This window comes from Aquarana catesbeiana, linkage group LG04, assembly GCF_042186555.1.
Source record: "Aquarana catesbeiana isolate 2022-GZ linkage group LG04, ASM4218655v1, whole genome shotgun sequence".
Lineage (NCBI taxonomy): Eukaryota > Metazoa > Chordata > Amphibia > Anura > Ranidae > Aquarana > Aquarana catesbeiana.
The window spans coordinates 169,286,185-169,301,979 of NC_133327.1; the positions used below are offsets into that span (position 1 = coordinate 169,286,185).

Here is a 15,795-nt window from a genome sequence, read left to right on the forward strand (position 1 = left end):
TATGTCCCTTGCAATGGGGCTATGTATCTTTCATTTGTTTTGATGGCTTCAGGACCTTAGACTGCTGGAGCATGGGGAGAAGACACTTTTTTTCCCACTTCAAGTGATATTTTTCAAGTTTCCCAGAGTTGGGCTTTAAGGTGATAGCTTTGGGGTAGAGTGTTGAAGGTGGTTACGAGGTACGGCAATAGATTAGGCTTTAAAGCATTTGGGTCCAATCTGCAGCCCTCCAGCTGTTGCGGAACTACAGGACCCATGAGACATTACAGAGAAAGTCCCATGAAGAATTGCAAGGCTGACAGTTGCAAGCATGACTCCCAAAGGCAGAGGCATAATGGGACTTGAAGTTCCGCAGCAGCTGGAGGTCCGCAGGTTGGACATTCATGCTTTAAAGGATATGTTCACTTTTCCAGAAAAAAAAAATAAATGTAAATATTCTTTCAGAAAAAAAAATGCATTTATTATTTTTCCCGTGGGAGCCTGGGAAGCTTTGCACCCATGATCAGGGTTGCAATGCTGGACCTCTGTAGACTAGCCCTGCAGCTTTCTGCCCATACTTTCATAATGGCTGTCTGTTTGAAATCTGCAGGACTTGTGATTGAGCTATGAGAATGCTCTGCATTTTTCATTCAGAATGACAAGCCATCAGCTGTGGTGGGTAGTGGACTTGTAGTTCATTAATTCATGGGAAACTATGAATGAATGACACCGCTGTTTGGGTGGATCCCCTGATGGGCATGCTCTATTCAAAAAGTGACAGATGCAGGAAGAAGATTAAGTGAGTGATATGAGAATAGAAACGGCGCTGCCCTCTAATTTAATAAGTGCTATATACCAGTGTGGTATGTGAATCCTAATGATTAAACAGTATGAGAGCTCAGTTAATAGCTGTCAATGGTGCAGTCTACACCAGATATTCAGAGGTAACCGAAAAAAGGCAATAACACCAGTATAATAAACACTGCTAAGTGAGTCATATCCCCCCAATGGGGTAAATGTATCACCCAAAATAGAAAATAAAGTAGAGAGTGAAAAAATAATATGGTGAACTGTGTGGTTAAATAGAAAAAAATGATAAGTTTCCACAAAATTCAAAAGTTTTGGGACAAGATGGCGCCAGGGATAATGTTGATTGTGTAATAAAAAATTATATGTGCATATAGTGCTGATGTGATGTCCGTGTTACGACTTCCATGTGTATGTACAAAATATTAATTTGGGTCGTGAGTTACCCCAATGTTCAAAAGTATTGGGACATCGTGGCGCTTGTGAGACATGAAATATCTTATTGTGACACACTATTATAAAACTCCCTATGTGTTAAATACAAAAAATTATATATATAAAAACATACATCAACCATAAATTCCAATTTCTTAAGTGTGTGACAGACAATCGTTAGCTTCTAAACGGTTGGATAAATAGTCCATGCAAAGAGTTGTGTATTTATAACCAGGTGGAAAAAACAAAGTTCAAGTATAAATGCTGTTTATTTCATCCTTGGGGACACACTACAGTGACTTCTGTGCGTTTCAATCAAGATGGTGACTTGAAGTGCTCACCCCCCAATGCTACCCCACTCACCAGAATTGATCACCCCTGCAGGGGTACCGAGCGTCAGAGTGGGTGCCACAGGGCAGATGATGTTCACTCCTGGTGTGCTTCCATTCCTCTGCTGTGTACGATCCTTACAGCTGCTCCAGGGAAAATGTGTGCTCTAATGTGACCATGCTACTCCAACGGTATACCACCTTATTCTGTGTAGGATCAGTAGGCTGCAGCAGCAGAGTGAGCTATCCCATGTGAAGACTTCACATGGGATAGCTCACTCTGCTGCTGCAGCCTACTGATCCTACACAGAATAAGGTGGTATAAGGAAGAGGGAAGACTTCACATGGGATAGCTCACTCTGCTGCTGCAGCCTACTGATCCTACACAGAATAAGGTGGTATACCGTTGGAGTAGCATGGTCACATTAGAGCACACATTTTCCCTGGAGCAGCTGTAAGGATCGTACACAGCAGAGGAATGGAAGCACACCAGGAGTGAACATCATCTGCCCTGTGGCACCCACTCTGACGCTCGGTACCCCTGCAGGGGTGATCAATTCTGGTGAGTGGGGTAGCATTGGGGGGTGAGCACTTCAAGTCACCATCTTGATTGAAACGCACAGAAGTCACTGTAGTGTGTCCCCAAGGATGAAATAAACAGCATTTATACTTGAACTTTGTTTTTTCCACCTGGTTATAAATACACAACTCTTTGCATGGACTATTTATCCAACCGTTTAGAAGCTAACGATTGTCTGTCACACACTTAAGAAATTGGAATTTATGGTTGATGTATGTTTTTATATATATAATTTTTTGTATTTAACACATAGGGAGTTTTATAATAGTGTGTCACAATAAGATATTTCATGTCTCACAAGCGCCACGGTGTCCCAATACTTTCGAACATTGGGGTAACTCACGACCCAAATTAATATTTTGTACATACACGTGGAAGGGGTAACACGGACATCACATCAGCACTATATGCACATATAATTTTTGCACCATTGACAGCTATTAACTGAGCTCTCATACTGTTTAATCATTAGGATTCACATACCACACTGGTATATAGCACTTATTAAATTAGAGGGCAGCGCCGTTTCTATTCTCATATCACTCACTTATTCAACAATTAGACCCCCTGGGGTACTAATTAGGGATAGGCAGCAGCTCTCACACTGTCCTAAGCGCGGACCTATTTACCTCTAGCAGGAAGAAGATTCCCCGCTCACTGTCACACCAAGGGGGAGTCAGGGGAACTGGTGGCAGGAGTAGCAGGCACCTTAAATATAGGTGGAACTTGTAACATGTTCCTAAAGGTGAATTATACTTTAAATGTTGGCACTATGGTTAAAAGTTGAGCTATTGACTAAAAACATAAATGCTGCAGTCTGTTAATAGCATCACCGTAGCAGCTTTTGTCACCCCTGCAACATGGTTTTGTTACCTAATATTCCTTCCAGTAGGCTTGGTGATTTTCTGCGTCCTTTAAAGCGGAAGTAAACCCATCAATTTAACGGTTTAAAAAAAACAGTTACATTCCTGACATGTGCTGGGGATGTAACTGTCACATTGTTTGTGCTCTCAACCAAACTGTCAAATCATCCAATAGCTGGTGTCATAATTGATCACATGTGCAGCATCATGGCAGTTGAAGATCAAACCGAGGCCAAGATGGCAGCTTCCTTGGTTTAAAACGATAGGAGGGTTTACTTCCACTTGAAGACTGACAGCAATGTTTATTCTGCAGATAAAACCCTCCACATTGTCACCCTGTGGTCAGGGTAGTTTTAGAAAGACTGTAAGTATGGGACTCACAAGCTAAACTCCAGCTTGCAATTTTTAAGCAGTAACAGCAACAGGTTTCTTTTATTCTAGAAAAAAGGTTTAAACCACATGAATAAAAGTGGTCCCTTGTAAGCACCCCTGGCAGTGTTATAGTTTATTATAACCCTCTAACTGTTACTTTGGCTGCACAGCTTGGTCTGCATGTGAATATCGGGAAAAATAAATAAATGCATGGGAAATAAAATAATAATATGTATACTATCATTATTAATTATGTACATACAATTTTACTTTAGGGGTGATACTTTTGGAGTTAAGTTAAGCCAAACATTATTTTCTAGTTTTTGTAGGAAAGTTTTAGAACTAGTATGGTGATTTTACTGTGCTCCAGGGATCTCTTTGACAGTTTTATTTTTTAGTTCCTGCCCCACTGACAATGGTTTCACCAATAGGAAGTAAAGAAAAATCTGCTTCTGTGTCAAAGACAGAAATAAAAATCTGACAGGGTTTTTAGCCTTCCCTTAAGGCAGGGATAGGCAACCTCGGCCCTCTAGTTGTGGTGAAACTACAAGTCCTATGAGACATTGCAAGACACTAAAGATCACAGGCATGACTCCTAGAGGCAGAGATGGGATTTGTAGTTTCACCACAGCTGGAGTGCTGAGGTTGCCTACCCCTGCCTTAGGGAAAGAAAATCATTGTTATTTATGTTTTTGTTGCTGTTGGAGAGTCACTCTTACTTACTGGTAAAAGGTTGTCAGCAGGACTAAAGGTGGGAGTAAACATTTCTAATGGAGCCCTGGATAGCAGTAAAAATCCTGCCAGGGGTTCTAACTCTTCCCACACTGCCCAAATAAAAAATTGTCTGCTCATAAGGTTTATGCGGGTTTATTTATAAATGTTTTCACAAAAGATTTATACAACTATCCCCAGGGATTTTGAATCCAATTCGAAAATGTGTGAATCTAGGGTGAAATTGGTGTGCATCTTTCATTAAAGCCTTTATAGAAAGATTCTTTAGGTGTTAAGGGTTCAGGCAAGGATAAAGTTGAGTATACCATTTTTTATTTTTTTTAATTTTTTTTTTCTACTTTACGTTTCAAACTAGTTTTTGTTTTGTGCTAAATAAATCACAGTGAGCTGTCAGTGTTGAAACCTACATGCTGTCTGTGAGTTAACAAGTGAAATGTCACCTGATGACGGCGATGAGGATTTGTATTTGTATGGTTCTGTCTGTGCTGTCTAGGACCTGTATGTCATCTTATAAAATCTGCTTGCTGTAATCAAGGTCATGTGGAGGCTAGACCATACACCGTAATATAAAATGCATTTGTTTCTCACCCACAAAATGTGAACTATTTGGACATGTAGTTTGCTAGTCCTGACAAATGTGAAGGCACTATTTCCAGAACCCATTCTCTTGATGTTTCTATTCCTGAGGCAGAATAAGTATCTTAAGAAGGGCATGAGCTGAATTCATTACAGATAAGCAATGCAGGTCCCTAATGCGTTACAAGTACAGCTTTAACCAGTTCAGAGAGTGCAGGAATCCTTAACACTGTACTCTGTACCTTGCTGCAGGGTTCTTCATCATTCAAGTGGTTAAGATTATACACAGGGAATTCTAAAGTACCAAATTTACCTAAGCAGCTGGCAAGATAAATGATAAATGAGTCATGTTAATCCTACCAGAGAGAATTATTCCAAGTCAATTCCACTGTATCCAGCAGGGTCTAAGTCCATTAGCTTTCTATCCCTTAAAGTCTTTTCTGACATAGTTTATTTGCTAAGCCTCTACCACTCTGATCCCATTTGTGCCCACCTCAGTGGCAATCACTTCTTACAAATCAGGACGTTTGCTGCAGGGCTGAACTGAATGTCAGGCTCATCCACTTGTGCTTAATGCAATGATCCGCCATGTGTGCAGTGTCCAACATACTAGCTTTAGAATAGCTGATATGTTATCGCTTACCTGTGAAGTTGTTGCTGGCAAAGTTCTGAAGACATAACAGAAAGTGATGCTTTATGCTAGATGGTCAGCCTCATCCTACTCTGTTTAGATCAAAGTGATAATCACAAATCCTAAAGCATAACTAGAGGCAAGCTACAATGTATTTACCCAACCATCTGTGCTCAGTGTCAAAAACTAAAGCACTGCAGCATCTCAATACCTGAATACAAGATATGCATAACTTTTAGTACAACTTGGATGTGCTGTCTCAAAACCCAGTGAATAAATAAGGATAAAATTTGAGTCAAATACAGCAATTCATAAATAGTACCTAAACTTCAAAAACATATAGAAAAGTAAGTTTTATCATACACCTTAAAAAGTAATTAAAGTGCAGAGGAGCGTGAATGGAAATAAATAGATAACTAAAAGTCCAACTAAATATTTATAGTCCACAAATCATTCCAAAATTGGTGCTGTGAAATCTATTATCACTTCAGTGCATCTTTACCTGCTCAATCACCTCCACATGTGCAAGCTCCTTACCAAAAATGACAGAACTCTTTGCTATAGGAGGTCAATAGAGCATAAATTGAATAAACCCATGATCTCAGCAGCAACAGCCTGGAATATGCATGTGGTTACTTCACGCCACTAGATGGCTCCAACACAATTTAAAAAATATAGAGTAACTCGGTATTTGAAATTAGTACAGATATGATTGTTGTCAAAAACTTTAGGGCCTCTCCTGACCTATGCATCACAGTAACACAGAGTAAAATCTAAATTCATGTAAAGCACGGCACGGCATGTACTTTAGCATGGCATGTTGTAGCGTAATCCACTTTTAAGAGTACCCTAATGTCTGTGGTATTGGGCATGTCTAGCTCATTGGCAGCACAGTGGTGTAGTGGGTAGCACTCTCACCTAGCAGTAAAAAGGGTTGCTGGTTCGTATCCCAACCACGACACTACCTGCCTGGAGTTTGCATGTTCTCCCTGTGCCTGTGTGGGTTTCCTCCGGGTACTCTGGTTTCCTCCCACACTCCAAAGACATGCTGGTAGGTTAATTGGCTTCTGTCCAAAATTGGACCTAGTATATGAATGTGAGTTGGGGACCTTGGATTGTGGGCTCCTTGAGGGTAGGGACCGAAGTGAGTGTGCGATGTATGTGTAAATTGATGGCGCTATATGGGTACCTTAAATAAATAATATAATAGATGAGCATCTTAATAAGACACAATGTACAGGGATAGGGACAATTGTAGACATGCACACTCACTCAGGATGGACTGGTGTCTTTATTCAACCTTACTAACTATGTAACTATGTGTTTTGGGAAAGTCCATGGCAGTCCAAACTGCAGGGGCTTTTCACCAGCAAACAGTCAACAAGAAATGCCAATCTACCTGGCCCCTTCTCAGCAGCACCACTGCTCCTGCCATTGGTCCTTCAGACCCAGCTCTCTCTTTAGTTACAGCCCCCAGCTGTGCTGGCCCACTCCTGGTCTCTAGATAGGGTTCCCCCAGCACCCCCAGCTCTCTCGCTCTTCTAAGATTTGCTAATTGCTTCAGCTCTCTCAGTCCTGCTGATTCATACAGCTGTCCCAACTCTCCCAGTCTTGGGGATAGGGAATCTCTCCCTCATGAGGTGCTGTCTCCAGAGCGGTTCATTTATCCTGGCTGGAGCACACACATATCTCCGTGCAAAGGCTTTGTCTCAAAATGGGAGCTTTGAGCTATGATCAAGCCTGGCTTAGAACTAATCCACGCACCTGTGCACTCACATGGCCAGCGGGTCTCCTGCATGACCTAGATACAAAATTGAAGACACCATCCCACTATAAACACTTTGGAGCTTTTAAGCTCCTGGCCTGATCTGGGGTTACAAAACCCAGAGAATACTGACAAGCACGTATAGACCAGATTATGGGTTTATCATGCTTGGTATGCGTGTTGGTAGTGTGTTGGCAGCTCATTCATATTAAAGGATAAGTTCTTAAAGGAATTTATGCTTAAAGGATAAGTTCACCTTTGGGAGCATGTTACATGTTACACCCATTTTTAGGTTAGAACATGTAACATGTTCCTACTGTTGCAGCGTCTCCCTGATCCACTGCCTGTAGTGACAGTGATCCAGGGATTTTCTCCCCAATATCATTTTCACAATTTTTTAAAAACGCATTTGAGTGAGGCTCTGCCCTCTCAGGTGCATCATTTATTCACAGAGTTCGCGAATGGGAAAACTACACGTACCGACAGCCTTTGCAGCTGTCTGCTTGTAGTTGAATGAACTACCAGGACGATGTTAAGCACTCTATGTAGTTCATTAATGCTTCTTGTTAGTGTGCATCTGCTGCTCATATGAGGTATGAGCAGACAGTTTACACATACAGTTTGCAAGAGGCCTGCATTGCACCCACAATCTTCTGATTGTGGGAGCAATGTTTTCCAGGCTCCTAATAAAAAAAAATACACTTTTTTTAACTGCAAAAAGATGTGCATTTTTTTTTTTAAAGGTGAACTTATCCTTTGTACCGAGCCACCCCCATCAGACCATCACTTGCAGCTATTACCTTTTGTACCACCTCCCCCTTCCCTTTAGAATGTAAGCTCCACGAGCAGGGCCCTCCTGTTCCTTCTGTATTGAACTGTATTGTAATTGTACTGTCCCCCCTCTACATTGTAAAGCACTGCGCAAACTGTTGGCGCTATATAAATCCTGTATAATAATAAATAATAATAATAATTATCCTTTAACTCAATGCAACCTTAATGTGCATTGGTTAACACAATTAAGCAGAACAGATGGGTCTAAATGGGACTTAAAGAATGAGACCTTTGAAATCACTAGTTGCCTGGCTGTCCCCATTTTAAGGGGAAGTATGGGCAGAGGACATTGAGAGGAGTTTGAAGACTTACTACAGTTCAAGAAACTGTTCCTGTTGTTGGTCTGTACAGTTAAATGGATAGCTTTGAATATGTGTAAAGCAGCAACATATTCATTCCAGTAGCACATTCCTGTATTTGTTTTCCTTGTCAAAAGAAGTTTATTGAGTATACAATGTTATAAAGATACATAAAGTAAGTTTACAAGGATCTATAAAGTAAGCTCATTGTTTTACAGTAGGGTTTATATAGGTAAATATCATGAAATTTCAAATATTAAACATTGGGTTCACGTAAACCTAAATTAAAGATATATGTCATTTCCTTAGTTACTTTTGTACGTTTAATAAATGATTTATACCTACTATACATATTGTTTACAGGTAGAGTGTATATAGGTCAAATAAATTCTGATAATGAGCTTTAATCGTAAGGTGGAGAAAAGGAAAGAGAAAGAAGAAAAAGGGTAGAAAGGTATGGTCCACAAGGTTGTCCCGCTCGTCAGTTTATTATTCTTTTTAGTTCTCTTTGAAGCCTTAGAATGGGTGTCTCTGTAAGTCATTTAATCTGTTACCATGGCAACAGGACAGAGTCATTGAAATTTGACAGGAACTGTTGTTTTATCCAAGGATGCCAAAGTTTTTCAAATTTTGGAATTTGATTTTGATCGATGGCTACCATCTTAGCATGGGACATTGTATTATTCATTCTGTGAATTGTTTCTGCTAGTACCAATGTAGGAGATTTCCATGCCTTGGCCACTGTTTGTTTTGCAGCCGTTATTAGTTGGATCATAAGTTTGAATTGAGAGAGTGTTAACCATTCCGGTTTTAGATTAAGTAAAGTTATATATGGATCTGGTTGTATTATTTTTTTAAATATTTTAGATGCAATCACGAAGACTTCCTTCCAGAAGGTTTGGATTACTGGGCACGTCCACCATATGTGTAAATGTGTGCCTATTTCTGGGCATCCTCGAAAACAAAGAGCTGAGGTATTAGGTGAATATTTTGCCACCCTAGCGGGTACAAGGTACCAGCGAGTTAGGACTTTATAATTTGTCTCCAGTGCTAAGATGTTGGGTGAAGATGACTTAGATGTGAGCCATATGTTAGACCAGTCCGTGTCTTCTAAAGTTCGTCCCAGGTCCTCCTCCCACCTCTGAACGTAAGAGGGTCTATTAAGATTTGCTACTCCATATAATTGATTATAAAGTGATGAAATTGTACCTTTAGCAAATAGATCTTTTGTACAGATTGATTCAAAAATGGATAATTGGGATAATGGTGTATCCCCCTTTAGGAATGGTGTATAGAAGTTTTTGATTTGGAGATATCTAAATATCTCAGAGTTTGGTAGATCATATTTTTCTCTAAGCGATGGGAATGAAAGGAATGATTTAGATGCTATGAAGTCATTTAGTGTCTGAATGCCTGATGTTGTCCAAGCTTTAAAAGAATTTGGGTAGATCCATGCCGGATAAAAGGCCGGATTTCTGATAAAAGAAAGGAGAGGATTGTGTGGAGATTGTAACTGATATTTGGTTTTTAGTTTATCCCAGAGAGATAAGAAGTGTTTAGTTATGGGATTATGAATTTTAAAGCGGTCTTTAGGATCAAGCCATAATAAGTTTGATATTAATAGAGGGTCATTTTCTGAAGCCTCTATAAATACCCATAATGGGATTTCCTGTTTTGCATGGTATTTGGACAGACTGGCCAAATGTGCTGCTCTGTAGTAGTTAGTAAAATTAGGGTATCCCAGGCCTCCTTTATTTTTGGGAAGATGTAGTGTGTGTATAGATATACGTGGTTTAGAAGAGCCCCATATAAATGAAGTTGCTCTTTTTTGTACTATTCTCAAAAAATAGGAAGGAATTGGAATAGGGAGGACTCTGAATAGATAAAGCAATTTGGGTAGAATAGTCATTTTGATTGCATTAATCTTCCCTATCCAGGATAAAGGAAGTTGCGACCATTGTTTTATTAGGTTTGTGATCTGTCCTAATACAGGAGGATAATTGGTTGAGAATAAGTCAGAATGAGATGCTGTTAAATGAATTCCAAGATATGGGATTGATTTTTCTGCCCATGTGAATGGGAGTGCAGCCCTAGCCGGGATCAATTCCATGTTTGTGAGTGAAATATTAAGCACTAGGCATTTCTTAGGATTAATCATATGGCCGGATAGGGCTGCAAATCCATCAAGAGCTGGTATTAAGTTAGGACCAGAGACCTGTGGTGATGATAGAAAAAGTAATATATCGTCTGCAAATATACATAATTTGTATGTAATACCTCCTACTTCAATGCCAGTTATAGTTTGGTTTGTTCTGATGTATTGGGCCATGGGTTCGAGTATAAGGGCAAATAATAAGGGAGATAATGGGCAACCCTGTCGGGTACCTCTTTCGATATTAAAGGCATCAGATTTGTATCCACCTGTATTTGTTTTTAGTACAAAGCAAATTGCATGCTACAAGACACAGAATAATACAAGACTCAAGCTATAGCAACATTGTTATCTAAAAATTCTCTAATACGGAATATTTCTGTTTAGGAACAGGACACTATATCTTTCTTTGTGCCTACCCATAAGGCCACTTTCACACTGAGGCACTTTACAGGCATTTTAGCGCTAAAAATAACGCCTGGAATGCACCTGTAAAGCTTGCTTGCAGGACGTTAAAAAAAGCCCTGCAAGTGGCATCTTTGGATCGCTTCAAATCAATGGGCAGCGCCGCCAAAGCACCTGCAAAGCGCTTCGGCACCGGCGCTTCGCGGATGCTATTAAACCCTTCATTGGCCGCTAGCGGGGGTTAAAAGCGCCCCACTAGTGACCGAAAAGCGCCACTAAAATGACAGTAAAGGGCTGCTAAAAATAGCGGCGCTTTACCGCCGACGCCCCCCTGCACCAGAGTGAAAGTGCCCTATAGAATATCAATTAGATGTTTAGGAATATAGAACCAGTCATGTCTAGTGCTTTATTACACTTAGGGCATTTTCACACTGGGGCTGGGGGGGGCGTTAGCGGTAAAGGGCCACTAATATTAGCGGCCCTTTACCGCCGTGATAGCGGCGCTTTTCAGCTGCTAGTGGGGCATTTTTAACCCCAGCTAGCAGCCGAATAAAGGGTTAAAAATGCCCGTAAAGCACCGCTACCTAAGCTTTTTTTAACATCCTGCCAGTGCAGCTCCCCAGTGTGAAAGCCCGAGCTGCAGGGGAGGCAATTTCAGGCGCTTTACAGTCCTATTTTTAGCCCAAAAGCGCCTGAAAAACGCCCCAGTGTGAAAGGGGTCTAAATCACTATTTACTAAACTATTACAATAATTACTAACTGCTACTGTAGTCAAAAGTGGGTCAACAATTTATCAGTGCATGCACACTATTGTACACAATAGCTAAATTGTAGGGATCACATTGAGCGCCATCCCATTATTGCTCATTACTAGGGTGTTCTTGATTTACTATTTTTATGCTGATTGCGAAGTTTTGGTTGGAAGACTTTTTGTGCAAAGAACCAGGCAATTACTATGTATACTCAATGTATAAGTCTAGATAGAATATTTTATTTAGTCTCTGAGAAAGTAGAGAAGGATTAAAACCCCTGTTATGCGGAATGTCCGACAGAAAAAGTCAGATGGAAGCTTTTCATCATATATTCCGATCATGTGTATGCCTCATCTGACTTCTTTATAGAAAATTCTGACAGACCTAGAAATAGAACATGTTCTAAATATTTCCGATGGAACCAATTCCTATCGGGAAAACCACTCGTCTGTATGTCGTTCCGACGGACCAAAAATGACACATGCTCTGAAGCAAGTACGAGACAGAAGCTATTGGCTACTGGCTATTGAACTTCCTTTTTCTAGTCCCGTTGTATGTGTTGTACGTCACCGCATTCTTGACGGTCAGACTTTGGTTTGACCGTGTGTAGGCAAGACCGCTTGAATGGAATTCCATCTGAGTTCCATCTGAGAAACCTTCGGAGTTTATTCTGATGGCAAAACCGGTCGTGTGTACAGGGCATTAGATTTATTTTACTATTATAGTGTTTAGTGTCATGTTATTAACTTAGTGTCATAGTGACAACAGTTTCACCAAACAGGAAGATCCAGAAATCAGCAACAAGGACACAAAAAAACTGATGTGGTTTCTAACCTTCTCCTATGTTAAAAGAAAAAAAAAATGCTGACTTCCTGTTTGGTGAAACCATTGTCACAGAACTGAAATTGAAGAAAAGCATCCCTAACCAAGCACGCAATGAAGATTTTAATCCTTCCCCATTCCATCTAAAGCTGGGCTGTATATGCACTTTAAAGGAGATCCGTATGGCTTCTTAATCATCCCAGACTTCTGAGACATATACTGCATATACAGACACAATGCATTCAACATGCGGCATATTTTTGGCTGTACCTCTTTTTATCCTTTAGCTATTGATTTTAACTGGCAAAAATGTCTTGCATTCCACATATTAATTTTAATGAATGTTTTATTGCATCAGAGAATATTCTGCCTTTAAATAATAAGTAGGCTTTAATATCTTCTCATTTACTCTGACACACAAGATTGCATTTAGTTATTCCATAATGATGTATCATATCCCATTAATTCTTTTCCAACATCCAAGTGATCTTTGGTGCTTCTTTGCGAACAGACCAATTAATCTTGAGGCATAGCAAGACATCCCAAAAATGCTGTCACATTTCACTAAATAAGTTATGGCATTGTTAGCAGTCATGATGAATTATTAGATAATAGAGACGACACTGTAATCGTTTCTGGAGTTAAATTTAGTGTTAAAATATTCTACCGTATACCCTTAGATTCTGCTAAAATGCTTGCATAATAAATCTTATCTTATTACATTTATAATGATCCCACTGAGTTCAAGAAGCATATCACTGTTACATAAAGCAGGATAATGTGTGTATTCTGAGTAACAAGTCTTTAATATGAAGACAAGGCTATTGAAAGTGGTGTTTTGTCATTTTATTGTGCAATTGCTTTGGGTTATATAGGTTTTTAATAAGTTAGTGTTCTGAGTGAAAACACTGTTCAAGTGTATTTGAAGCATTAAATGTGTATTTATTTTATTATTTTAGACAATTTACTTTGTATGTGAATTGTTACTTACGCATGATATGTACTCCGCATAACCACTGTTCCAGAAAGATTGGACAATTGTTTTTCTCTGTTCAAAGTGTTTATGTATAGCACAAAAACCTATTTAGAATTCTTGTAAAAGCTATAACAGGCCCTGTTCTCATTCTCTCGTGTCTCTTGTAACCTTTTACATTGCATGCTTACATGTGTAAGTATTTACATTTGTATTTAAGGCAAAGTCTTTACAAAACAAGAGGCAGTGCATAGGAGTTTTTTTTTCAACCCTACCTTCCAACGGGAGCCACTTACTTAATATTTTAGTGAAGTTCTTTAAACAAAACAAAGTTTAGTACTAGGTTGGATAAATGCTAGCAGGATGGTCTATTGACAATGTTTAAAGAGAACCAGTTACTAGGGATGGGCCGAACACCCCCCGGTTCGGTTCGCACCAGAACATACCGAACAGGCAAAAAATTTGGCAGAACACACGAACACCGTTAAAGTCTATGGGACACGAACATGAATAATTAAAACTGCTCATTTTAAAGGCTTATATGCAAGTTATTGTCATAAAAAGTGTTTGGGGACCCCAGTCCTGCCCCAGGGGACATGTATCAATGCAAAATTTTGTTGTAAAAACAGCTGTTTTTTTGGGCGCAGTAATTTTTTTAATGCTTAAAGTGAAAAAATAAAAATGAAACGTTTCTTTAAATATCGTGCCTGGGGGGTGTCTATAGTATGCCTGTAAAGTGGCACAGTTTTCCCGTGTTTAGAACAGTACTGCAGCAAAATGACATTTCTAAAGGAAAAATTGTCAACTGCTTGCAGCTGTAATGAATTGTCGGGTCTCGGCAATATAGGTAAAACTCATTGAAAAAAAGAGCATGGGACCCCCTCAGTCCATTACCAGGCCCTTTGGGTCTGGTATGAATATTAAGAGGAACCCTGAACAAAAATTAAAAAAAAAAAACTGCGTGGGGGTCCCCCTAAAATCCATACCAGGTACTTCAGGTCTGGTATGGATTTTAAGGGGAACCCTGCACCAAAATTTTAAAAAAATGGCGTAGGGGTCCCCTCGTCCAGCATCTTCCTCCGCAGCGTCGGCGTCTTCTTCCCTTCTTCTCCTCGGGCCGCTCCGCATCCATGATGGCATGGAGGGAGGCTCCCGCTCTTCTCTTCATCTTCTTCTCTTCATCTTCTTCTCTTCATCTTCTTCTCTTCATCTTCTTTTCGGGCCGCTCCGCATCCATGATGGCATGGAGGGAGGCTCCCGCTGTGTGACGCTTCTCCTCTTCTGACGGTTCTTAAATAATGGGGGGCGGGGCCACCCGGTGACCAGGCCCCCCTCTGATGCACGGTGACTTGACGGAACTTCCCTGTGGCGTCATGCGTCACACAGCGGGAGCCTCCCTCCATGCCATCATGGATGCGGAGCAGCCCGAAAAGAAGATGAAGAGAAGAAGATGAAGAGAAGAGCGGGAGCCTCCCTCCATGCCATCATGGATGCGGAGCGGCCCGAGTAGAAGAAGGGAAGAAGACGCCGACGCCGCGGAGGAGATGCCAGACGAGAACACCGGAGGAAGAACCAGAAGAAGAAGAAGATGGAGGAAGAAACGGAAGGAGGATAGAAGATAGAAGAAAGAAGAAAGAAGAAGCATTTAAATAAAGGAATTGTCAAAAACTGTCTCTTGTCATTTTTAACATTTTTGACAGTTTTTTAGTGAAATGGTAGGCCTTTACCATTTCACACAGGGGGGAGGGCCGGGATCTGGGGGTCACCTTATTAAAGGGGGCTTCCAGATTCCAATAAGCCCCCCGCCCGCAGACCCCCACAACCACCGGCCAGGGTTGTGGGGATGAGGCCCTTGTCCTCATCAACATGGGGACAAGGTGTTTTGGGGGGGCTACCCCAATGCACCCTCCCAATGTTGAGGGCATGTGGCCTGGTACGGTTCAGGAGGGGGGGCGCTCTCTTGTCCCCCCCTCTTTTCCTGCGGCCTGCCAGGTTGCATGCTCGGATAAAGATCTGGTATGGATTTTTGGGGGGACCCCACGTTGTTTTTTTTTTAATTTGGCACGGGGTTCCCCTTAAAATCCATACCAAACCTGAAGGATCTGGTATAGATTTTTGAGGGGGACCCCACGCCATTTTTTTTTTACATTTTGGCCGGGGTTCCCCTTAATATCCATACCAGACCTGAAGGGCCTGGTATGGAATTTAGGGGGACCCCCATGTCATTTTTTTTTTAATTTTGGTTCGGGGTTCCCCTGTGGGGAATTCCCATGCCGTTTTTATCAATGAACTTCTATGTGTATTGTCGGACCGGCAATGCATTAATTGCCACGAGTAGTTTTAAATGACTTTTTTTCCTTTGAAATGTCGTTTTGCTGTCAGACTGTTCTAAACACGGGAAACATGCGCCCCTTTACAGGCATACTATAGACACCCCTCAGATACGAAATTTAAAGGGATATTACACTTTTATTGTTTCACTTTAAGCA

The 15,795-nt window shown here is 40.7% G+C and overlaps 1 protein-coding gene across 1 annotated transcript in view; it reads left to right on the top strand.

The window, feature by feature from the left end:
* CLSTN2 (calsyntenin 2) overlaps positions 1-15,795 on the top strand; it is a 1,488,165-nt gene that overhangs the window by 1,111,156 nt on the left and 361,214 nt on the right. The window lies entirely within an intron of this gene.